At 46.2% G+C, this 26,714-nt stretch overlaps 1 protein-coding gene and 1 pseudogene across 1 annotated transcript in view; one reads left to right on the forward strand and one right to left on the reverse strand.

The window, feature by feature from the left end:
* The window catches only part of EFNB1 (ephrin B1), a 130,929-nt gene that overhangs the window by 59,720 nt on the left and 44,495 nt on the right, over window positions 1-26,714 (reverse strand). The gene's annotated exons all lie outside the window — the stretch shown is intronic.
* Window positions 22,342-26,714, forward strand: part of LOC149523652 (uncharacterized) — a 38,752-nt pseudogene continuing 34,379 nt past the window's right edge.

Consider the following 26,714-nt stretch of genomic DNA (forward strand, 5'->3'; position numbering starts at 1 on the left):
CTGGTTTCTAACAGGTCTGAAATGCAGAACACTCATGGGTAGTATATGCTTTCCCACATTTCCACTCCTCTGAAGAAGACAGAACAGCATTTAACATATATTGCCTTCTATAAACTAGGGATGTGAAAGGTTATTGGATAACCAGTAAGCATCACCCTTAACCAGTGGGGGCTGGAGCAGCTCCCCACCCACTGCAGGCAAGGCACTGCTCTAGTCTCACAGGGATCACTATGGACTGGGCTATGCTTCAGCACAGCTGGAGCAGCCCCAAACCCTGGGGAAGGAGAGGAGAAGTGCAGCCCAGCCACAGCAGGCAGCATTCCAGCCCAATTGGGCTACCCTTCCCTCTACCTTTAATCGGTTAACAGGTTAAAAAAATACTTTTAACCACTTAACCAATTGAACAGGATTTTACATCCCGGCTGTGTCTAGACTGGCCAGTTTTTCCAGAAAATCAGCCACTTTTCCGGAAAAACTTGCCAGCTGTCTACACTGGCCTCTTGAATTTCCGCAAAAGCACTGATTTCCTACTATAAGAAATCAGTGCTTCTTGTGGAAATACTATGCTACTCCCGTTCGGGCAAAAGACCTTTTGCGCAAAAGGGCCAGTGTAGACAGCTGAGATTTGTTTTCCGCAAAAAGCCCCGATCGCGAAAATGGCGATCGGGGCTTTTTTGCGGAAAAGCACGTCTAGATTGGCCACACACGCTTTTCCGCAAAAAGTGCTTTTGCGGAAAAGCGTGCGTGCCAATCTAGACGCTCTGTTCCGAAAATGCTTTTAACGGAAAAGTTTTCCGTTAAAAGCATTTCCGGAAAATCATGCTAGTCTAGACGTAGCCCCCTAGTAATAAACTGCCTTACAGTTCTAACTCTGACATGAACACAAGATTTTATATATATATATTCTTCTTCATAGAAAAGCAAAACCAGTAGTATACCGCCAAAGGTCATCTACTTCTAGTTCTTGTATGTATGCTGCAGTTAAGGCTGCATGGTAGTTTAGGAAGTCTTGGGTGTTAATGTGTTGTGGATCAATATGTTTTATGTTGCTGTAGGTAGAGAAGTGTGGCTGTTAACTGTATCTGCTAGCTTTTTAGTGTTTGAGGAAAACACTTAAGTATAACAGTACATTTAATGTTAGCTAGCTTTTAAATGAGCTGTGTTATTTCTCTGATTTTTAAATAGTCTATGTAAATTGAAGAGAAAAAGCAAACAGGTCTTACAAAGAACAATGGCAACAGTTAGAAAAACAGCAGCTGAAGCAGGTATTCAACTCTGAAAAAATGCTGATCTTAGACAACATGCAGTCACTGCAACTTGGTGAATCTGCTGACATGTAAGTGACATAGGATATTACCAAAGAAAGAATGTTGTCATTAGTTAACACAATGCTTTCAAAATGGCAATGCTTCAGTCAAGAGAGAATGAGGCCACTGGAATTTGACAAATTTGTGGCAATGTACAGACACGGGACATCGCCTAGCAATCAGAGTCACTGTATCATTCATGAGGTGCTTTCAAACTGGCACTGCTTGAACCAGTTCTGAAATAAATTCTCTCTTTTGGAATTTGACGGCAGAGGGTGGAGGGTTTAACTGCTATATAGGTATTCAGTAATCTACACTGGAAGTTCAGTGAACGTGTACTTATTTTTTCCAAAAGATTCCTGAAAAATGTGCAATACTAGAGACGCAATTTCAAAATTCACCTGTTTTTATTTCCAAATATTTACTCCCCTACAACCTCTAACTCCACAGAAAATAAAGTCTTCCTACAGTATTTCACAGGTTCCTTTTTTTCCTGGGATAACTCATTTAGTAATGGATTTTTTCCTATTATACACAAATAACTGATACAACCATAACTGTGACTTTGCTATTATTTCACCGTTAGTTGCCTCACCCTAGAATGTCACCCTGCTTCCTCAAGCTCACAACCAATGCCTAGAGGAGGCCTCAGTGTTCTTTACTAGGGAGGGCGGAAACCTCCAGAATCCGCATATGCTGTGGGACTACTCCTCTAGAGGATGTGGGCTCCCTCTGGAGCCCACAACTGGTGCCCTGCTCTATACAATGTAGTCATCCTAACCTTGGCAAGCATGTTTATTCAGGCCTACTAAGATCAAGATAGCACAGTTGAGTAGGGACTGGTAATGACAGCCTTGGCAAAAAAAAATCAAAACCATAACCAGATCTGGAACAAAAGAGAGGGAAATGATGGGGCCAGATGGTCCTTCTGTCACTCATAGTAACCTCCAGTTTGGTTTGTGACACCTAAGTTCCTTCTTTCTGGAGAAAGTCACAAAATTAACAAGAATAAAAGTACAGAGCTAAACGGAAATCCCTGTCCACTCACCTTGCCTACCTTGAGGAGTAAAAAAGTGCACCAATTCTGCTCACAAAAACAAGTTTACAAGGTGGTTCACCAGTAAGGCACACAAAACACCTTATTTTGAAAGCCTCTCGATGGAGCTAACAGCTTGTGTCATATCATAAATCCCTCTCCTTCTCTTATGCTTCTGAAGGGGAAGTAAATTAGGACGTAGGAATTCACACAGCAACAGACTAATGGTCCATCTTCCTCCAGGATCCTAGATGTCAATGACTTGTATCAGATGTTTCAGAGGAACATGCAAGAAACACCAGAGTGAACAATTATAGAGAAACATGCCTAAGATAACAAATTTCTTCTTACTCAATGTCCATTTTTTTCTTTATATAGTCTCCTGCTTAAGAAATCCTGATGTAAATGTGAGAGTTTAATCCTTTTATTCATTTTAAGTTCAAGACTCTTGATATCCTGTGGAAGTGAGTTCCACGAGAAAATTATGCATCATGCAAAAAAATCTTAATCAGTTTTGCCTCTGGTGACTTTGTTAGGCCGAGATTTTCTCAATGAAAAAGAGCAAATAGCAGCACCTGATTCACTTTCTCTAGACTATGTATTGTTCATATATTTGTCATGTTCCCTTTATCATTTAGCTGCTTTATAAACAGCACCAAATCTTTTCCCTCTAATCCAGTGAGAGGCAACCTAGATTAGTGGGTGGGCTGCAGGAGTGGCCCTCCATCTCAGTGGGCCCCAAGATTGTCATAACCAAGACAGTTTCCTGGGATAGGGTAGTTTTGCTAACTGTGCTAGAATTTGTGGGGTGTGCAGAACGAACCTTAGCAGCACTTTGACTGGATGCAGAGGGAGCGCATGGCTCTCACAATGTTGTGTTATTAGCATGCACCTCACTTTACATGCTAGGGATGTTAAATTTAGATTAATTAACTAATCAAATACTCAATGGGATTTCAATTGACTACTCGATTAGTCCCTAAGGGCGCTTGCCAAGCTTTTGCTGCAGTTCAAAAGTGAAAGTCCTGAAGAAAGTGCGGGGCCTTGCAGAAAGTGGGAGTCCCAGCGGTGCCTTAGCCTTTGAAATGTACAAGAGCCACAGTGGGGCTCTTGTACATTTCAAAAGGAAGTCCCATGGGGAGTGAGGAGCTCTTGTACATTTCAAAACCAGAATCAAAGCAGACGTGAGCAGAGACTGCTTTGGTCCCCACTATGCCATTTCTCACTGTGCCTCTAGCTCCCCTGACCCCCACAGAGATGGTGCTGGGGGGAAACCAGCTTTTAAGCCGGCTCCCCCCAGCACTGGCTCCTGCTCCCCCCCTTGCTGCCTCTCTGATAGAAGCAGCAAGGGGGGAGGAAGTACTAGTCACATCTCTAGTTGACTATCCGATAAGCTTATGCTCATCAGATAGTCGACTAGTTGTTTACATTCCAATTACATGTCCCTGCTATAAGTGCACTTTTGTAAAACCAGAAGAGAAAAAAAAGCTACACAGATGAAAACCAGCAGAATCTAGCAACCCTGTGAATGGGTAAACAAAATGTCTTGTGAGCCACACATAGAATCCCAATGGGCTTCTCTAACCTGAGACAGTCTAATTATTTTCATTGTCTTTATATATACTTTTTCTATTTCTGCTATCTTATTCTTTTTGAGATATGAGGTACTCTGAACTGAACATAGTATTTATGAGAAGCCATTCTTAAAAATACTATCTTGTTTGCTCCTTTGAACTCAGTGGCACAGAGATTTTTTTCTGAGCTATTCACAATGGCATCTAGATCTCTTTTCAAAGTGGCTGCAACTGTTTTTTCCAAAGTGCATTATTTAGCACTTACCTACAATGTACTGCATCTGCCACAGTGTTGTGCAATCACCTCATTTTTCCCTAGGGCCTAACAAACCTGTCTTCAAACCTGTCTTGACAACCCTAAGGGGTTTAGGGATAACACTGAATTTTATCACCTCAATGTTCACCCTCTCCCACAGATCACAAACATTAACTTAACACACAATCATAGAGCACCTTAAGTGTTGTCTCCTTCCATTTCGAACACCAACTATTCCATTCTTGTTTTCATCTCTTACCCAGTTCCAAATCCATTACAGAACATAACTTCTCACCCAATGACAACTTAGTTTCTTCAATAAGTTGTTGGGAGGCAGTTTATCATTGGCTTTATTAAAATTCAAACAGATTCTGTCCTACGGCTATGATTTATCCATTAGCTTGCTGACTCTCTAAAACAGGGGTAAGGAACCTTTTTTGGGTCGGGGCCCACTGACCCATAGAAAAATCAGTTGGGGGCCACACACAAGTGAGAAGCAAAAAAACCGCCAACCAAACCTTCACTGACATGGCCCCAACTGATAGGGAGAAAGACACTACCCTCATTCCCCTCACACACCACAGCCTAGGGGGCCCAGGCTAGATGATTTTGTGTGCTTCATCATTGTGGGAGTCAGCAGAGCCAGCATGGGCTCCTCCATTCTGGGGAAGGGGAAAGCCCTGAGCCTGAGGGTCTGGATCCAGGCAAGCCAGGGGCCGCATCCGGTCACTGGGCCTTAGAATTCTTTTAGGGCAGGGATGGGGAACCTAACAGACTGAAGGAGCACGATTTTCCTTAACAGAAGCTGTGATGCCTTGTCCCTGTTATAACTGATTTTATCAAGTAGTTTACCTAGTTCTGAAATAAGGCTAACTGGTCTGTAATTCTCAGAATCATTCCAAATGTCTTTAATGATAAGCACAGTACTGGCGATCCTCCAATCCTCTGATTTTAATGATAGATTACATCTTGTTAGCTGCTCAGCCACTTTATTTTAAATGCCTTAAGAATTCTTGGATGAATACCATCTGGTCCTTCTGACTTATTGAAATTTAACCCATGAGTTTGTTCCAGCACTACTTTATGCAAACGTACACACTCCTGTGTCTGATTCTCTCTCATCTTCATTATCTGCAAAGCGTAGTTCTAGGATAGGCAGCCTCCCCAGCATGCTTTTATGAAGAATGAAATAAGGAAGTGATATAGCTTCTCTGAAATTATACTCTTCAGATTGCTCCCTGATCAGCTGGCAGATCTCAGAAGCTTTTCATTTCTGATGTACTCAAGAAATGTGTGTCTAAGACTTACTCTTCAAATTTACTACTTTTATTCTAGCCTACATTTTGCCTGCACTGACCATTCCTATCGTCTGCTGTTACTTAGGGATGGATTTCTAATTTCTGAAGGAAGATTGTTTAGCTTAAATTAATTCTTTTATATTGCCATTTAGCCATGCTGTTCTTCTGTGCCTTGCCGTTCTGTTTCTTCTTTTGTCTAGGGGGAAGTAGTGCCTCCAAGACGCTTTCATTATTGTGTGTTTTTCAGGCCTCTATGCTAATTCCAAAATTTTGATTACTTAACTTCTATTGTTAAATTCTTTTTAGCCAGCTTCCTTGTTTCCTTGGTTATTTTGTCACTACCATACCAAAATTGGGAACTTCCATCCATCCCCTCCCACAAAAGAAGTTAACATCCTCACAAACCCCAAATTACAGCTACCCAGCAGGTGACCATGTGCATGCAGCAAGCTAATGAATATTAATCAGTGCCATTAGCATAACCATATGGCCTTGGGAATATACCCCTAAAGGGAAAATGCATGATGGCTGGAGCGGGAGGCATGTTAACTCAGACAGATGCCTTCAGCTTGTCTAATCTTTTCATGTCCAAGGGAAGAGAATCCCCACACACTGTATTTCACGCCATACTGTACAGAGCACTCTAAACATGTCATCTCTTTACACGCTTTACTCGAAGTCCACCAACACAATAGCACCGTATTTGCATACAAACAGGGGCTCAAAGAAAAGCTTCCATTCCTTTTCCCTCCCAGAGATCCCACCCTGAAGCCCATTTTAGAAGCTATGCCTTGTGGATTTTGTGTTCATCTTGATAAACAACTAGCTAATCTGAGCTGCAGATGTCAATAAACACAGATTGTAAACTTCATGTGCCAGGCACTTCTCAATGCTAAGAGTTCAAAGGGACATGAGACCTAGGGAGCTCAGCCAGGCCTAGGCTCCACTGACAAAGCCTGCTTTCCACAGCCAAGTGAGGAGGGGAGGAAAGGAGGGATGGAAAATTCTGTAAAAGCACCACACAGTGGACAAAAAATGAAGCACACAAAGATGTGAGGAAGAATTTTTGAACAGCTGCTGACAGCGAGGCAGTAAGCTCTCAAGGGAGGTATGTACTGCAAGAAAGCATCACAGCCCTAATTCGTTACATGAGGAAGTGTGGCCTAGTTGAGAGCACATTAGCAAATAGGAAAATAAAGCTTTTACTCACCTCTCTCACCGGCTTACTATGTGGCCTTCAGCAAATCATTATAGCACACACTGTCAATTTCTCCCCCTGCAATATAGGGATAATTCTTATCCCCATCTCATCCCCACTAGAGATCATCAGGTAAAGAGTGCTATAAATGTGCAATGTTTCATCACATAGAAAATACTCTGCTGTTCACAAGAAGTAGCTGCTACTTTTATGCTCTTTGTGAAAGTACCTAGCTGGCACACAAGCCTAGAGAGAAGAACTTGGACTGACAAGCCATTGATTTCTGGTAAAATGTGACAAGTTATTTGGGCAAAAATCCAGGCTCTCACTCCTCATCAAGGAAGATCAATTTCATTATACATAAGCCACTCAGTGTGCCTCCATTTCACCACCTAGGATGTTTCAAAAAGATTCCACAGCCTTGCTAAGGGGCTTGTTATGCTTCCCCATGTTCTTTTTGGAGTTTGAAAGCATCTCCAAGCATTGAGGCTACACTCTTTCAGAGGAAGAATGAAAATCCACCTGCTCCCCCATCCTTGCAGGTGAAGAAGAGCCTAAGAGTGAAGCTAGAGTAACAGCCATTGGCAACATAAGCCTTAGCATCATGTAACCCCTATCCATGGAGGCAGAGAGCACTTATACTATGTCATTCAAAAACCTGAAAAGATGAGTCAAGCTCATGGTCCGTTAGCACCAACTTTGCTGTGAGACTTGAACCACTGACAACTTCCCCAACCAAAATAGGTCTAATGGGGAGAGGCTGCCAGTGTTTGGAGTGGTGGAATAATCTAATAAGGCCCAAGTGATTGGGCCTTTCCTAGCTGCAGGGAGAACTCCCTTTAATTAAATTATGTAAAATCCTGCCAGGTGCTGCACCATGGTGAGTTGCTCTGAGAAGACTCCTCCTCTCCTAGAGCCCCCAATGGAAGCAGCTCACATCAATTGCCAGGGGTTAAAGGCCCCTATTAATAAAGTCTGAGAGATAAGCAGCAACTTGAGGGCTTTTGTTGGCTGCCCTCTTTACTCCTTCCACTCGACCCGTCCCCCTCCCAGACACACTTTAAGGGCATTTTTTCACATTTCAGGTTTAATGAGCCCCATTCAAGCCTCCCAAAGACAAAAGGCCCTTCTCGTTTCTAAATGGATTTACACAACGCATCAGTGAGGCATAAACAGGTTGTCATGGTAACCTCAGCTCCCCCAAAGCAGTCCCCTTCCTCTCTTCTCTGCTTCACACAGAATAGTTGAGAATTGAGAAGCCATCTCCACAGATAAAGTCCATGGTCATGGTTAACCCCAGCCCCCTGATCTCTCGGCCCCATCCTCCTCAAATGGCTGCCGTTCTGTATCTTAATCATTCCACAGGATTCTCCCATTGCATTAGGTCTGGGTTTACATTCAAAATTATTTGGGAAAGAAAGTTAAATCCCATGAACACACCCCTCTCTCTAGTGGTAGCAAGAAAAAGGAAAGAGGAAGTGAAGCCTTCCACCCAAAAGGAAGCAAGCTACTGATATTTCTGCTGATCCATGCAATGGAGTGATAAAAGCCTGTGCAAGAAATGTTAGGAGCAAAATGCACAGGTGGAATTCAAACCCAGCCTGTGTGTGTAAATGACAGTCTTTTGCACTCTCTTGCTCTTTAGCAGCAGCACATATACTGCATTTTGTGTCATGAACATGGTCTCTTGTTTCTCAAGAATTCAGTTACTATGGTTGTTTATTCTTCCTCTGTGGACACAATCCCATCTGTGACACTGTCATCTCCACAATATCCAACTGTGCTGCCACATACAGAGTGTTCTGCACTCTAATTCCAGCCAGTAAAGATGTCTGTGTCAAAGAGAGAGACTAGCCTATATATGGGAAAATTCCTAAAATACAGCAAAAGATCTCCAGACTAACAAACATGAGATGTTCTCATTCAGGAAACACTCCAGCACAATCAGACCTTTGCCATTCCAATTAGAGATGCCAGTGCCTTAAAGTTTTAGGACTCTTCCTTAGAGCAACATACCCTAAACTTCTATGAAGGAAGCCTGGATGAAGTTTTGAAGGGACAAAGCAGGAAAAATAGTCCCTCTTTTGGGTTTTTTCCCCACATCCTAGGAGGTTTTTAATTTAGTATTGTTCCAGTGCCACACTTTTGGTATTGCTGCCTCCCTTTTTTGGTTGACATGCAGTGAATTAAAACTAAGTTTCTGCCCTTAAAAGGCCTACTGGATAGAAAGCACTGGGCTTGTGAAACAGAAGTCTGACAATCTCTCTTTGTTTTGGCAAAGCATGTAAAAAAGTCTATTTTTCCTGAGGAATTAATAAATAACGGAAGGCTCCACCACAAACTCTGACACTGAGGATCGCACTGGCCTCTTCTTGAGCCCGAGTGATGCGTCTAATTTCTGCCAAGATATTTCCATTGTGCCCATCAATCTGTAAATCATTATCAAATATGAAATCAAAACAGACAGCAGTATTCTAGCTGCATATTCTAGGAAGAGAAGTTAGTTACTAGTTAGTTGAGTTCACCAGCAGGGACAAACCCCAAAGGCCACGAGGAGAACAGCACATTAAAGCATTTGCCTGTTAAATAAAATTATCAGTGTCCACACACTCAGAATTCTGCATCTCAGATACAGCAAATCTAAAGACTGCAGGTTAGCACTTCAGGAACAACAATCTTAGTAGCCCAGACTGGATCCTGACTCACTCAGGATAATGCATTACCATCATCCCAGGTACAGTTTTTCAAGAGAAAGATCTTACTTACCCCCTTCTTTTGTTTCAGCCAACAAGATTCCCCAACCAAGACCACCCCTTCTTCCTGCAGTGAAATGTGGGGCTAATGTAGATACATTAAAATGAATCAGAGGAAATGGCAGAGGAAGCACAGTGTCATCGTCCTGTATCTGAGCATCAGCCTAAAAGACCAATTCCCTTCAACCTTGTGTTCCTCTGCCCTCCATGCCAGTTCATATTTCTGCCTTAATTCTAACCATGTTTACAGATCACAGAGCTCTAACAACAATTATACTACAACCATTATTGGGGAAAGGGGCAAACAAGAGAAAGGTCTGGATACCTCAATACTGGGGAGGGCAGTTACATAATCCAGGCTTCAGAGTTAGCAAGATCTTAGGAAAAAAATTGAGGCTAAAAAGTTACAGTAACCACCTAAACTGCACTCACACCACTCCAGGCTCCTGACACACCCCTCAAGAACTCCCACATCCTTCCCCCTGCCGCTACCAGAGCTGCTAAACTGGATTTTATTATTCCTTTTTATCTGATAACCAATATAAGATTATTCACAACTATCCTCTTGACCGTGCAGAAACAATGTTGTTGGAAAGAAAGATTCTTCCCTGAGTTACATGAGCAATAAAAGCGTGAAGGGCAGGACAGGATCAGCTTGTAACAGTGGTGCTCTTTGAGCATAGAGGAGGGAGAGAGAGAGGAGTTTGTGTGCCTGTGCATGTAAAAGGAATGACCCAGTAATACAGATAAGAGGTGTTGCTTTTAAATAAAACACTGGTTGCCCACAGTTAGTTGCTATGATGAAAGAGTCATGCTAGGAAAGGATCCCAAGCAGAAAGGTTTGATATAAGGACTATGACTCTCACCACAGAAGCACACAGACCAGACTTTACTCTCAAGTTTCAAAGACTGCTACAGTACAGTCTCGATTATCCGACCTAAACAGGACTGACGGATGGTCGGATAATCGAAATGTCGGATAATACAGAAAATACCTTGCGAGGTCCAAGGTATTTTCCCTGTCAGCTGCCGCCCTGCAGACGCTTGGCTGCTTCATGGGAAGCTGCACTGTCCCCGACCTCCCCTATCTCTCCCAGCCAGTCGCACTGCCCCCTGACCTCCCTATTCCCTCCGGCCAGCCATGCTGCCCCCGACCTCCGCTATCTCTCCCGGCCAGCCGCGCTGCCCCCGACCTCCTTGATCTTGGCTGGCAAGGAGAGATAGGGGAGGTCGGGGGCAGCATGGCTGGCCGGAGGGGATGGGGGAGATCGGGGCGCCCCGCGACCTTCAGGGGGCGGGGATGGCTGGGCTCCAGCATCCTGCCGCATGGCCCTGCTCCCTCCTCTCTCTTCTCTCACCGCCTTTGTCTCCACACTGCCCAGCGCCTTCTCTTCCATGCTCCACTCAGCTGGCTCTGCCGCCCACACAATTGCCTTAGGTGGCCACAGGTCAGGTAACACGGAATGTCGGATAAAGGAAGGTCGGATAATCAAGACTCTACTGTACTTCAAGCTGCCCTTCCCTGAACTTCATTTCTCAAGGACCATCTATCCTTCTATTCACTTGTGCACACAGCATGCAACGGTGCTTAGATTGCTTCAAGCTCAGTTTTATGCAAGGTGGAGTGATCAGAAACATCTGCTTGGCCACTGGTAAGACACTACCAAAACTACCAATTCAGGGCTTTGAGGTACAAATGTAGTGCTGCTGTTCCAATAGGTCCAAAGTTTTCTCCATGACACAGTACTGTTCTATCTATTAGGGATGTAATAGTGTAATCGATTAACTGATAAGCAAAAGCTTAGAGGTTAATGCTATAGACTACAAGCATTTCCCTCTCCTCCAACCAGTAAATTTTTTAGCAGGCTGGCCAGCAGCCATGCTCAGTTCTGGCTCATGACAGGTCTGGGACCTACCCCCACTGTGGCTCTGCATTTAAAGTGTATTAGGAGCTGGACGGGCGGGCGGGCAGGCAGGCCGTCTCAGTTCTGGCTCACACCTGATCCGGGAGCTCAGATCTGCCCCCCTCCCCACTCCAGACAGGGGCCACTGCCACCCCGCACTGCTGTCTCTTTATCAGAGGCAGTAGCACAAGGTGACAAGCAACTGGTCCGTAAGAGAAGCTGGTTTTTAAACTTGCTCTCCTCATATACTAGCTCCTCCCTTGCACCCCACATTGCTGCCAGCCCCGCCCCAGGGACTACAGAATAGTCGACTAACCGGTAAGCATTCATGAGGTTACTCGACTATTCCATTAACCAATATTTAACATTCCTACCATCTATACTACCAGTTTTGATCATACTGTATCTGAGCTGAGGCCATCCAGAATGTAACTAGTCCCCTGGCTCAGTTGCTTTTATGGTGTAAATGGGGAATCAGTCTGGTGAAATGGTACAGTTTCCAAAAAAGATAGTTGGGAAGCAGTTCATATGTGGTTGGAACTGGACTGACCACAAGTATTTCATTCAAGAGGCCTTCCGTTACAATCTGCATTGTATTTCTCACCTATACAGGGACGGCAGAAAGGGACAATTCTGATGTTTACAGAGAAATATTTATTTTTTAAATGCTGTGATGTGAGAGTTGTTTGTTTACGAACATGTACAGATTAGAAATACACAAGTCTGCACATTACTGCAAGCAACATATTTCCAAGAACAGAAACGCTTATCTAGCTACAAAGTCACTAATGCTTAAGCTATTTCCCAGAATCAGTCTGTTGACCACAGACCACTATATTGTAAGCATACAGCCGCTCTCTGAGTTACGAACAAGTTACAGACCAACACTTGGTCCGTAACTCGAAGTGTTCGTAACTCGGATCCCATAGAGTTACATGATGACCACGCTGTTCATAAGTGCAGATTGCTGTTCGTAACTCGGATCCGCATTTACTCCGAAGGGTACTTGTACCACTGATTGAGAAACACTGCTATATTCCACTCTGAGGGTCAGCAAAGTGGAGAAAGGGGTGACTTTTCCTTCAGGCTATACAACTTGGCATCTGGCATTGGCAGACCCCTTTCTGAGTACAGGCAGTCCCCGGGTTACGTACAAAATAGGGACTGTAGGTTTGTTCTTAAGTTGAATTTGTATGTAAGTCGGAACTGGTACATATTGTACCCCAGGTGTCCCCAATTCAGCCGCTGCTGAAACTGACCAGCAGCTGACTACAGGAAGCCTGAGGCAGAGCTGCTTTGCCCCGGGCTTCCTGGAATCAGCCGCTGATCAGTTTCAGCAGCAGCTGACTTGGGGACACCTGGGGTAGAGCAGCTGAGGTGCTGCCAGGTTGGTCCCCGCAGCGCCGAGGTGCGGCGCTGCGGGGACCAACCTGGCAGCGCCCCAGCTGCTCTACCTCAGGCATCCAGATTCAGCCACTGTTGAAACTGACCAGCAGCGGCTGAATCGGACACGCCTGAGGCAGAGCAGCTGGAGTGCTGCTGGGTTGGTCCCGCAGCGCCGCTCCTCGGCACTACTGGACCTACCTGGCAGCCCCCCAGCTGCTCTGTCCCAGGTGTCCTGATTCATCTGCTGCTGAAACTGGCCAGCGGCGAGAAAAGCCTGGTCTAGCTGCGCCCCCTCCTGTGAATGGAACAGGAGGACAGGACAGAGTAAAAAGAAGGATTGTGCTTCGTCTGCACTTGGAGGTCTCATGAAGACCTTATTCTATAAAGCTGGATTTATTCTGCAGCTCCAAATTCATGTCAGGCAACACAAGCTTGAGTTAGTGGGATGCACAGGAAGATACCAGACAGCTCCTCAAAACCAGTACCATTAAATTATACTTATTTTTTGAAGTAGCACAACAGAAAGTCTAGTCGGACCTAACCTTGTGTGATGCCAAGGGCATATAAAAGAATTTTCTTGGGCTTTGAAGTGTGATCTACTGCCAGTATGTGACTTGCTTGGCTCTAAAGACTGCTACAAGTAACAATCTATTAACCTAACGCCAACAATGAAACACTGTAAGCCCTTACTCCTCTATTCATAGCAAAGGGGGAGACAAAAGGTTTTTTGAGGGCTTACATCACTTACACCTCTCCAGTGTTTGATGAGAAGACTGGCTTTTGTTCTCTCCATTCACCAGGCCCCATGGATGGATGCAGATTGCATATAGCAAAGTTAGAAGGGCCAATCTGTGATGTTAAATGCTTAATGCAGCCAATTCTTAACATCAGGAGTGATCCCAATCCAGCACAAAATAATAGAGAGGTAGCCGTGTTAATCTGATCTTGCTAAAACAAAAGGAAAAACTATGTAGCACTTTAAAGACTAACAAGATGGTTTAATAGGTGATGAGCTTCGAAAGCTCATCACCTATTAAACCATCTTGTTAGTCTTTAAAGTGCTACATAGCTTTTCCTTTTGTTTTAGCACAAAACAAATTAGTCTGCCAGTAACACTCTGTACCCAAACCAGATAAGAAACTAGCATTAGCCCATAACCAGTGAAAACTAGTAAATCAAGAGATTTCGCTGGGGCCCTGATTACCTCAGCATGCTGCTAGGGCTGCCACCTGCAGTGTTTTCAGTAGCTGTGAAAGAAAGGCCCAGTTCCAGTAGGGCTATGACTGGCATTAGAAATATAAAATCCCATTTAAAAAGTTCACCTGTACAACGGTATAATTATTAAACTGGTTACATGGACCTGTGGCACAGTGTAGGGCTCGCAGCCTAAGGAGCTAACCCAGCTGTAGTTCTGCCTTTTAAATGTAAAAAGGCTGGAGGGCAACAGGGGACCCAGTGCAAGCCGGGAATCAGCTGGCCTGGCTTGCGCCAGGTCCCCCCTGCTGTGCTTCTGATTTTTAAATGTATTAAGAGCCAACAGGCTCTTGATACATTTAAAAAGCAGAGGCGCAGTATCTGGGACTGGGCCTGATCCAGGAATCAGCCACGGAGACAGTGGGAGGAATCGACTCACCCCTCATCACCGGTTCCTGCTCCCCGCCTCTTGCTACCTCTGATAGGGGCAGCAAGGTGGGGGAAGCAACTAATCAAGGCACTAGTCAACTATCCGATAAGCTTTTGCTTATTGGAGTTGACTAGTCGCTTACGTCCCTAGTCCTGTGGTCGGAGGGCTGCTCCTGCCTGGCCTACTAGTATCATGGGTGTTATGTTCAGGAACAGGGTGAACAATGAGCTACGTTCATTAGCAGAGCAAGTCAGTATTCCAGACTCTGTTAAAAGCTGGCTAAGGACATGGATTTCTCTTCCTCATCTGATTGAGATTCTATGCAACAGTTTCCCAAATTAATATTACCAGGGTTAGAAGAGTCTCTTTTAAGTCCTGAAATGTAAATTCCTGGTCCTATTGCAATATATAAGGGCAAATGAACCTAACTGTCCAGTCCAAACTCTCAAACCCCATTCTCTAGCCACACAAAAACACCACACAGATCCTCACCCCTCTAGAAACATTCCCTTTCAGGTATGAGAAACTGCCATCAGAGAGAGGCAACATGGCTGCAGAGTTCTGAAAAATGATATTTTCCCCTCAGAAGTGATATTGCCTTCACCTCCCCTCAGAGATAAAGGCAAACCAAGTTATCTAACATTGTCCCGAAGAGCTGCTGTGTGGCTGCCAGAGAGCGCATGACCTGGCATTCCACTGGCCAGAGGCGCTCGCCAGGCAGAACACCACAATGGAGTCCCAGGGAGTAATCTCCCTGTCTCCTCCCCCTCCAGCATGTCAGTGCTCATATCTCCATCAATGGGCCCCCATGCTGGGAATGAGGTAAGATGCAATTCAAAGGGGGGTTTGTAAGAGGTTTTGTTTTTTAAATGGGGGAGGGGAAGGGAACAGTGCTTGACAAGAACTGACAGACAACTGAACAAAACCATAAGGGCTATGAATGGCAACACGGTGCTTTAATTGGCGTAGGAATGGAGAGAAAAGTGAGACAATGAGGCGCGCAGGCTCTGATTGCAGGGCCCCAGTTGGCGAGGCTATACTAGATGGAGGTTGCGTTGGGTTGACAAGGGCAGGAGAGGGTGGGAGAAAGCACTCTCCCCTCCCCTTCTGTTTATAATTAGGACAGAGGAGGATTTTTTTTTTTGTTAAAAAAAGGGGTTTCTCGAGTGGTTTGATAGGGGTCGACAGCTGTGTGCTCAGCATTACGCAAGACCTCTTCCAGCAGCAAGGGGAACGAGCTGGACTTGAGCCAGGAAGAGAGAGGAGAGGAGACACCCCTAAAAAGGCAGAAAAGCTGAAGAGAAAAAGCCATGGAAACAGAAAAGCAGTAAAAGTAGAGCTTCAAGGGCTCTCTTTCTATCGTCCTTCAAAGCTCAGTGAGACCACCTGGCTGATTTCTGCTCCTTCTGCAAACCCCACTTACCAAGCCCAACATAACTTGATACACACACACAGCTCACTCTGAACCAGGGGGTTTCCTGCCTTCCAAATATCTAAGGTTCTTCTTGCAGGAGCTCAGCCAGAAAAAACCTCCAGCGGCCAAGCCCTGCTCAACCACCAGGAATTTCAAAAGCTAGAATTCATCAGAAACGGCATGAACCAAAAATCCAACCCCTGGATGCTACAGACATTAAATGATCTGACGGAAGCAGATCAGATTCCCTGCTTGGCTCAGTTTGTTTTTCTATTTTCCTTTGGTTTAGGGAGGACCATGAAAGCCTGCGTCTGCATTCATGCTGCAACCCTATTCTTTTTCCATTTACTTGGAGGATAGGGGAAGAGAGGAAGAAGGTTAAAAGGGAATAAGATTTGATCAGCAGGTGTCCCACTCTGTCCCTGACCCCTTGGAAATAAGACTGAAGAGATTTCGTCTCTTCGTTCCAAAGCAAAGAATTACTTTGGCCTAGAAAACGGCAGCGGCGGCGTGCCCACTTGGAAGGGAAAATGGCAGCAGCAGTAATACACCCAGGGAACCTGAGAGCAAGACCTCCCAGCCAAACCCCACTAATTGTAATGCAGATTAACCCCGAGTGAGAAGACAGAGGAGGCAAATTATAGCCATCTACAATGTCATAGTGGACCATTAGACAGGAAATCCAGAGCCTGGCAGAAGGGCTGGTATGAATGGAGTTCGTGTTCATTACTATAGCCCTCCCTCCTCCCACAAAGCATGAGACATGGGAGAGAGAAAGAGGAGGGAACGCCCTTTGTTTGGTCAAAGATCTGAGACCAAATGTAGTATTTTGTCCTTTGATCTCCCAAAAACTCTCCCCCCTCTCTGGCTCTGCCCGAAATTTCAGTTTGAAGAATTAAGAAAACAAAAGCAAAAAGATAAAATTACAGGCTGCGGTTAATAACTTTGGGGCCAGAAGAATATTTCCCCTCCATGGGCCTTAATTTCTATAGCACAGTTCAGGGACTTGACAGCACACAGAGCCCCAGCTGAGACTAAGCCGCAACCCTGGATCTGAGGGTAGTTGTGTCTACCCCTATATCTGCCTCGCCTTTGCAGTCCGCTGGGAGCCCAAAATACAAAGGTAATTAATGCATAATTGTTCAGTCAAACTCCTTTTAACACACTCCAGCCCCTGCAGGGAGGGTGAGGACTCTACATGTCCCAGCATCTCAAACACATGGATGGGAGGGAGAGAATCACCACGGTGAAAACCATTCCATCACCTGGAAACTGCTACAGTGAAGCATCCTATTTATAGCAGCCCAGAGTCTGAGGGTCTGTAACACTGAAATGCTGGCTGTTCCCTCTGGGCGGCCCACGCTGCATGGAGAGTGCGGGGCCCGAACGGCTGCTTGCTCCCCCGTGGCAGCCTGGCTGAGCGGCGCAGAAGTCAGCCGAGTGCCACAGCGGGAGAGGGAGGGGAAGGGGGGGCGGGGCGGTGATGTGCGGCGTGACAGCAGCTCCAGGCCCCGCCCCCTAGCCATGAATGTCACCGCCCTACCCACTTTTGCCTCCCGCCGTGGCACTCGGCTGACTTCTGCGACACTCAGCCGGGCTGCCACGTGGGAGCAAGCGGCCGTTTGGGCTCTGCACTCCCCATGCAGCACGGGGAGCATTGAGCCCAAAAGGCCATTTGGACTCTGCGGTCCCCCAAGTGAGAGGCAGGAAGGGGAGGAGAGCTGGGGGGGGGGGGGGGGCGGAGGAAGGCAGTAGGAGGAGGAGAGAGAGACACGGAGCGAGAGACCGGAGGCTCAGGAGAGAAGACCGACGTGGAGGAGAGGCCTGAAAATCCCGTCTTATGATGGGATAATTGGCTAGTTCATAAAGAATAATGACCAAAAAGTCACACTAGCAAGTCATGCTACCACCACCCAACTAAAGAAACAAAGATAGGCCCTCTTCTCTTCCCGCCACCTACACTGCACTGCCACCTCAGATGGGAAAGGGGTGTAGAAACAAATCTAATCCTTCTTTCCAAGCACTTCCATGAACACAACACAAACATATTTATGCTCTATGACTGCACTCAAGCATTCTAATATCAACCAGATTTCATCTAGGCTCCAAGCAGAAAATGTTTCCACCAAAGTTTCACCAACCAGCCCTATATGTTGAAAACTTGGCAAGTGATCACCAATCCATTGTACTCCAAACTCATCCATTATGGCATGTCAAGTTCATCATGCACATTGGATTGTGGTTTTGCGGACTCTTTATTGCACTTTTTCAGGAAGCAATATGCCACATTTACAGGGCTTGCTGTGCCTTTGATGGGATTTGAATGCACCCTCTTCAGTGACAGATCTAGGTTTTTTCAGCTCTCTAGTAGTAGAGACCCACAATTCACCCACTCTTAAACTAGGCCTGGGCTACAGAACCATACATGGATACTAACAGTCCTTGCCCAAGAGGTTCAACTAAGTTCAGCACCTGCAAGTCTTCCCTTTGGGTGCTTGTGAGCATAAAGTTGGTCACCTGATCGTGCTCTTAAAACAAAGTACTGTTGATCTTCTTCCTACTGTTCCTACTATTGAGATTCGAGCATGAGAGAAAAGCGTTTTAAACCAAAAGGGGTAAACCCATCAACTCTTACTACAAGGTGGTAAGGCTAGAGTAATAGGTCAGGCAGCTTTTCATTCTTCAGATCCTCCAGCAGAGTGTCAGTCTATTCTTCAAACAAGATCTCTGACCACTCTCCCCCACCCACCCTTTCCCAGAGCAACTATTTGGTGTCCTTTTGATTTTTTGGCTCCTAGCCCTGGCAAAATAATTCTTGTTAACTTGGCTAAGACGACACTATTTCTGTACTCCAGCCAACAGCTCAGCATCATCTGTTAAAGATGTCTCCCATGTGTATCAGTAGTTGCTTATCTAGAGCCACTTGCCTTCCTGCTAATTTCAAAGCGCTGCTATTAAACTAAAGCAACCTATATGCACCATAAACATTCAAATAACCCAATTAGCTCAAAAACTAAACCAATATTCATAAATTACAGATCAGCCCCACACATCCTCCATTCCACACATATGGGACCAATCTCCCCTGCACAACAGGCTGCTTTATGGGCTGGGAAGAAAAGCCACATCACACTCTTAACCACTCAGAAGACTGTCCCCACCTCTCCATGCACAAAAAGAAACTAAGAGTCCAAGAATTCTTCATCTTGGTAATTAAGAGCCTGGTGAATGTGCACCCTAGGAAAGAGGATAAAGCACCCTCTCACTCACACTATGTTCCTAAAAGTCAAGAAGATCATGGAGTTGGAATGTTTCCTAAATGTTTCCCAAAGCCTCTGCAGCAAGTATGTATTATTTATTTGTATCATCACAGCACACAGAAGCCTGCTCATGGACCAGGACCCACTTTGTATTACAGCAAAGTTGAGCTTTGAGGAGAGGGTTAGACCAGAGGTCGAAAATAATTTTTAAATGGGGAGCCACTCCAAGATTTTGCTAAGTAGTCAAGGGCTGAACTTTTGTGGAGGGCCTGGGACAGCAGGTGGCGTGTAGAAGGGAGCCTGGGGCAGAGGACTGAGGTGCAGGAGGGAGTGTGGGACCTGAGGAGTTTGGGTGAAGGAGGGGGTTAGGGCCTTGGGATGAAGGGTCCAGGAAGGGTTGTGTGTGCAGGAAAGGATTCTGGCCTGGAGGAGGTTTGTACGAGGGGGTGCAGGATCTGGGAGGGAGTTGTGACCGGGAGGAGGTGGGCAGAGGGGATACAGAGGGCTTTGGTGGTGTCCTGGGGCAGGTAGTTGTGGGGAGAGAAGAGGCGGGCTCTGGCTGACAGGTGCTTACCTAAGCGTGCTCAGCTCTGCAGGAAGATGGGCCTCTCTGCCTGTTTGCTGGGCATCTGCTCCATGTGGTTCTGCTCCAACATAGGGAGGGAGGTGAGGAAGCTTCATTTACTGCCCCTGCCTTTAGCAAAAATTTCTCAGCTCCTATTGGTCAGAAACTGGCCAATGGGAGCTGGGGGATTTTGTTAGGGGGAGGGGACAGTACACAAAGCTTTCTCCTTCCTGCCCAAACTGCATAGCAATTAGCAGTCTGCTGTTTAAAGCAGCTGCAGCTGCTGTGTAGTATGAGTACCAGCAAAGCTGCCATGGGCCGGATCCAGCAGTTTGGCAGGCCAGATACTGCCCGTTAGCTGCCTCTTGCCTGCCCCTGGGTTAGACTAATAACTAGAGCCCTGCAACTCCACAGATAGCCATTATGCCGATTATTTTCAGAAATAACGGCATTGCGCAAGAGGATTTTTCTTGCGCAAGAAGGGGCAGCGTAGACAGCTCCTTCTAGCACAAGAGCCTCTTCTGCAAAAATGGTGGCTCATTAAGTATGCAAATGAGGCTCGGCAATATTCCATGCTTAGCCTCATTTGCATAGTTCTCGCGGAAGAAGCCACGAGTGTAGTCATAGCCCAAGGCTATGTCTCCACTGGCGGCTTCTTGCACAAGAACATCTTGTGCAAGGGTACTTGTGCAAGAAGTCTTGTGCAAGAAAACGTCTGCACTGCCATGTGAGAGCTGTGCTTTTGCACAAGAGTTCCCATGGCAGTGCAGACGCTCTCTTGCGCAAGAAAGCTCTGATGGCCATTTTAGCCATAGGGCTTTCTTGCGCAAGAAATCCCTGCCGAGCGTCCACACTGCCCTCCTGCGCAAGAGCTCCTCCACAAGAGGGCTTACACCTGATAAAAAAGAGCGTAACTTTCGCAAGGAGCCCTCTTACCACACTGTACTGTAAATTTCCTTGCGCAAAAGCAGGCAGGCAGTGTGGACACTCTGCAGATTCTTGTGCAAGAACAGTCGTACTTGCGCAAGAAGCCGCGAGTGTAGACATAGCCCTAGCGTCGTTACCGTGCAGTGGCACCTAGACAGCAACACTTAAGACCAAGAGACCTCTACAGCATGGGCTGGGAGCCAGCTGGCTTTTAGCTCAGAGGTAGAGGCTCCTATACTCTGTTTCAGAGCGCCCATGTTTAAATTCACCTCGTGGTGGTTACACAAGCTGATTACATACAAGCTTGTGAGAGCCATGCGTACAGTCCGCTTCTTTATGTTACTTTTGCCAGCAAGTTAATTTGCCCCAATAATGGATCACATTGTGTTGAAAAGGCATAGTAAAGAAGGAGACTAAAGTGCAGTGGATTTAATCTTATTTTTGGGGTCATGGTTAGTGCACTTGCCCAATTTCAAACTTGCAGCCCACTGAGATGAAGGAGGGCCACTCCCACTCACTAGCCTTGGCTGCCCATTGCTGGCCTACAGCTTTTAGCTTCCATGGTTTCCTCCCCTGGTTGCACGTACTCTTTGTGAACACACAATCACAGCATCTGCTCACCACCACACACTGTAAGCAAGTTACATTGGGGGCATTCCCACTCACGGCAACTGTGGTAAAATCAGAGGGGAGCAGCTTAGCTCAAGAGCCTGGCACATTGTAAGGTGTTATGCAAACTAATAAAAATAACCTTGGAATTGGAAACATTTGTTAAGCTGGACCTTGCTTTCTTGACACTTAAAATAAAGCAGCTGATAAAATGAAGAGTTAAAGCTACTTCCTTCTCAAAAGGTACAGTAACTTCAGTTCAAACTGTCCCCAGTATCAAGGATTCACTCCTGCCAGTGAAGAGCATGGCAACAGGACAAGAGATTCTAAAAGGTAATTTCAGGAGACCTCCATCATTTCTGCCTGCCTCCATATTGACAACACCTGCTCTTGGGATAGCTTTTGAGGAGCTGTACATTGGGTTGTAAAGTAGCTTTTGAATGCAAACCAGAAGTAATTACGTGTATAGAAGTGTAATGAGTTTGTTAGTCTTAGCCTAGTCCCTGTGGACATTTTTCACAGTTCTGGAAGATTGGTCCCTGTGGACATTTCTCACAGTTCTGGAAGATTGGTGGCTCCTATTAAGCACACATTTTGTATGTCATCTCAACCCTATATGTTCCTAAGCCACACTACAGAGGACTATACGTTTCTCACTGGTCTAGAATGGGCTGGATCACTTTAGACAAAAAACACATTCTCTTCCCCATGCAATACCATAATCTCACCTCTGACTGGCTTTTTCTAAGGGCTAGTCTACACTATAATTGCTGCAGCAACACAGCTGTACCGAGGTAACTGTTGTAGTACTACTAGTGCAGATGCTCTCTGCTGACAGGAGAGAGCTTTCCTGGTGGCACAATTACTCCACCTCCAGAGTGGCTGACAACACTGTGTACGTGAGCGCTTGAGTTGGCATAACTTACATCAATCAGGGCTTTTCTACACCAGTAAGCAACTTTTTAGTTCTACTGAAGTAAACACTGCTGCGTGCAATCTCTTAGTCTGGCTATGGTCTTGTCTACACTGGCAAGTTAGTGCAGTAAATGAGCTCTCAGCATTGTTGCTCCCAACATATCCACACTGACAAAGCAGTGAGTATGCACTAATTCCACAGTTGCTGCACTCTAAGTAAGATGCCTCAATGAGAGGTGTAGAGCTTGCTCTGCTGTGGCTACAGCGCTGGGGTGTACTATAGCGCTGGGACAGGCCTATGGTACCTGTCCCACAATGCCTGTTCTTGCCCCTCTGGTCATCAATTTGACCTCTACTGCCCTACCCTCAGGTGATCAACCCTCAGACCTGCCCTTTATATTCCTTTGGAATTTCTGAAGTCCTCTTTCTGTTTGCATTGTGGTGTGTGGAGTGCTCTCAGCATATCTTTCCAGGTATCCATGCCTGTCACACACCCCACGCAATCTCTTGGAGCCATGCCTAGGTCCTAGACCTCATTAGAATATGGGGAGATGAGGCTGTCCAGTCCCAGCTACATGTCGACTGTGGGAATTATGATACCTACAGGCAGATCTTGAGATGCATGCCCAAAACACGCCATGAACGGAATGCACTGCAGTGTGAGATGAAAGTGAAGGAGCTGTGAAACACCTACCACAAGGTACAGGAGGCAAACTGGTACTCCGGTGTTGCGCCCACAATCTGCTGATTCTACAAAAAGCTGGATGAAATCCTTCAGGGTGACTCTACCTCCACTCCAAAGACCCCACTGGATACTTCAGGGCCTCAGGAGTCATCCCACAGTGGACCCAGTCAGGAGGAAATAATCATGGATGAGGGTACAGAGGGGGAAAGGTCTCAGAGCCAGAGGATGGCTTATGGTCCACAGATGCACACTGTCAGCAGCTATTTTCTACCCCAGAATAGATTTGAGCAGCCAGGGCCAGCTATGGGTGGGCGGCTGCTCCTGCCACGCCAGGCCCAGCTTGCCACACTGCAAGTGGGGGCTGCTACCGCCAAGTCGGGCTGGAGTGCTCCCCACCCAGGTCGTTAGTTAACCACTGATATCCCTATAGAGCAGGGGTCAGCAACCTTTTCAAACCAAAGAGCCAAACTACATCAAAATTCAGAACAAGTGGTCAAAAAAGAGCCGTATAAGAATGCCCATTTGCGTGACCAAAAATATGCAACTTAATATTATTGGCAATTGATATAATGATTAATAATAGCCTAAATGAAACACTGTACTCTCAGACTTTATTTAATGAGTCTTCTGCGGCCGCATCTTTTTGCACATTTCTTTGACGTTTACATCATAACTGGTCAAATCCAGTTCATGCCTGCATTCAGACTGCCTTCTCTCAATCTTATGGTGGGGGCTGGGGATGATGGAGTGCAGGAGTTTGGATTGGGTTGTATGAGGGACTTAGTGCAGGGAGTCTGGGGTGTGTGGGTAGTGCAGGAGTGTCATGGCACAGGACTGGAGATGTGGGGGTGCAGGAGGCTGGGATGTTGGCCAGATGGGGCTGGACCCCAACTGGGGGCTTGTTAGCCAGGCTTAATATTTTACTTCGTTTTAAAATAATGTCCAACACAAAAAGTTTCAATGTTGTCTTTATTTATGGCCGAGGTGGGGAATCTTTTTTGGGTTTGGAAACACTGACCCACAGAAAAAAAAAAAAAAATCACTCGGGGACCACACGCGAGAAACAAAAAAACCAATCCCTTCAGAAATCTCCAACCCTCACTGACGTGGCCTCCAAACGGCAGAGATGACTGAGATTCAAGGCCTCAGATCAGATTAACTCTTCCAGGGCTCCAGGGTTAGTGGATTTTATGGGCCCCCTTAAGCTCTGGGGAGAGGCCAAAAATGGGAATCCAGTGTACGGGACAGAGTTGCCAGTGAGTGGGATAGGGATGGGGCGTGCAGTATCTGGGTGGGAGGTAGGGTTTAGGAGCAAGTTGGGAGTAGTTGCCTGGCCAGGGGGCAGGAGCAGGGTGCTGGTGGGTGTCTGGCCGGGGGCAGGGACAAGGGCAGCTTAGCCAGTACTTGCTGGTCTTCAGGGACAAGTATCTCTTAGACATGATCTGCAGGCAGCACTGGAAGAAGAGCACGTGCTGCTCCTTTCGGAAATCCAGCCACTCCTCGTCCCCAAACCTGGATCCTCTGGTGCCATCTTAGCCAAAACCCACCGCTCGCTCTCATGCATCACCCCCACATCCAAATGCTCTCTCTGATGATCACCTGACAGGGGGAGGCTGTGCAGCTCCTGTGTCCCACCTCCCCAGAGCACAGGGGAAGGCAGGGTAGGATAAGGAAGTATGCACATTGCTGTGGGGAGCAGAGGAGCAGCATGTGCGCTTCCCTGCAAGCCACATCCAGCGCTGAGCTTCGGGTCTCCAATCTTCCAGGGGGTGGGGTGCGATCCCCTTTGCAGGTGAGCCAGGGGAAGCTGAGCTCGAGCCACAAGTCATATTTGGCTCCTCAGTGAGCTATAGGTTACTGATCCCTGCTATAGAGGATGTGCCTTGTAAGTGGCATTTGATGTTTGGAAGTGCTGAAGCGAGTTGTTGGGGGTAGGAGAGTTGCAGAAACCAGGAGTGGGTCTGTGTGGTGCTAGAACTGACATAGGGATAGTCAGATGCAGAACAGGGTGTTGCTAGATTCTCTCAGTTCATGATAATCAGCCTCACAGATCTCACTGCAAGTGTCATGAAGATGCTGGGCAATCCACTTCTGTGGGTTCCTCTGCAGAGCTGCTGTGTTGGTTGTCCCTTTAAGAGTAACATCCCCACACAAGTATGCCATAAGGTGGGGCAAGGAGACCCTGCTGCACACAGGCACGCCATGCAAGGGCTAGAATTTCACAGAAGACTCTCCCTTTGCTTCCCTTAACACCCTCAGCAGTGAAATATCTTCCAGGATAAACACAGACCATGGAAAATGTGTAGATATTTCTGATTACAGGGCCCCCTGCAGTTTTGGCTCTCCAAGACACACATGCCCATACTACCATACAGCCCTGCTCCACTGAAGTCCCCTATCCGATTGGTTAACTCACCGCTTTGTGGGTCTTGTGTGCACTTGCCCTGGGACAGACAGTGAGTGATAGGTAGGTGAACAGTGCTTGTGTTTAAACTGGATCATGTCGATGCTCGGTCTCATGTTAACAATGGTCCCGCTGTAAAATGTTGCATTTTGTCTTCACAGATTTAATCTTGGGATCCTAGCCTTCCCTGTTAGTTACTGCCACTGAATGGTTGCGCAGGGAAAGGAAGCTGCCTTCAAAAAATAAAGATTACTTGATGCATGAGGCTGTGCTTCCAGTTGCTGCTACAAAGAACAAACTAATGAAGTGGAGGAAAGAAAGGAGGGAAGAAAAACGAAGCCCAGAGAAGCCCATTATGGCACACCAAGTGGACACGCTCCAGAAGTTACTAGAACTGCGGATGGAACAGTTCAACAACTGCTCTCCCATTGCAGATGGGGTCCCAAAACTGTTTCCCACTTGCTCTCCTCTCACTGCCAACACATATTGGTCACCATCCTGTCCCCAGTCAGCATCCACTGCACTTCACACTTGCCCCTTTCATGCTGTATGTGTGTTGTGTTCATTCTTTTTAATAAAAAAAATTATTGGGTTTGAAAGCAATCTCTTTTCATAACATGACAGCAAGCAAGCACACCCCAGCAAAGCAACAAGAACTTTTGTACTAAGTGCATCATACGGACTAATTATAGTCCCACATGCATTGCAGCCACTGGACTGTGCATGGCAACAAATATTACTGACTTTCAGCATCAATTTGCTGCACCAAGTTATCCCTGAACCTTATACCTCCATGCTATGCTCCTCCTGATCTCAAACTGTTCAGAGTTAGCCTCCAGGTACTGAGCCATAAACAGTCCAGATGTGAATGAAGCTTTCGCCCTTAACTTCACAAAATATCATAGAGGGTACAGTATGTGGCTCTAACCATAGGGATATTGTCATTGGCCAAGTCCAATCTCCCAGCCTAAAGCATGCACCACAGTCATTCTGCATCTGGTCAACATGTTGTTAGAATCACAGAACACTAGAACTGGAAGGGAACTCGAGAGGTCAGAGTTCAGTCCCTTGTCCTCACGGCAGGACCAAGTACTGTCTAGATCATCCCTGATAGATGTCTGTCTAACCTGCTCTTAAATATCCCCAGTGGTGGAGATTCCACAACCCCCTTAGGCTATTTATTCCAGTGTTTAACCACCCTGACAGTTAGGAAGTTTTTCCTAATGTCCAACCTAAATCTCCCTTGCTGCAGTTTAAGCCCATAGCTTCTTGTTCTATCCTCAGAGGCCAAAAAAGAACAATTTTTCTCCCTCCTCCTTGTGACACCCTTTCAGATACTTGAAAACTGTGATCATGTCCGGTCTCAGTCTTCTCCTTTCTCAACTAAACAAGCCAAATTATTTTAATCTTCCTTCATAGATCATGTTCTCTAAACCTTTAATCATTCTTGTTGCTCTTCTCTGTATTCTCTCCAATTTCTCCACATCTTTGCTGAACCACTCCTTGCTGCTGTTAAGGTTCCCAATATATGGCTTCATGAGCCATGGCACTAAGGGTCAGGTGTGGTCTTCCAGGATCACAATGGGCATTTTGACTTCC

The sequence above is a fragment of the Pelodiscus sinensis genome, chromosome 13, assembly GCF_052426305.1.
Source record: "Pelodiscus sinensis isolate ZL-2025 chromosome 13, ASM5242630v1, whole genome shotgun sequence".
In the NCBI taxonomy this organism is placed as follows: Eukaryota; Metazoa; Chordata; order Testudines; family Trionychidae; genus Pelodiscus; species Pelodiscus sinensis.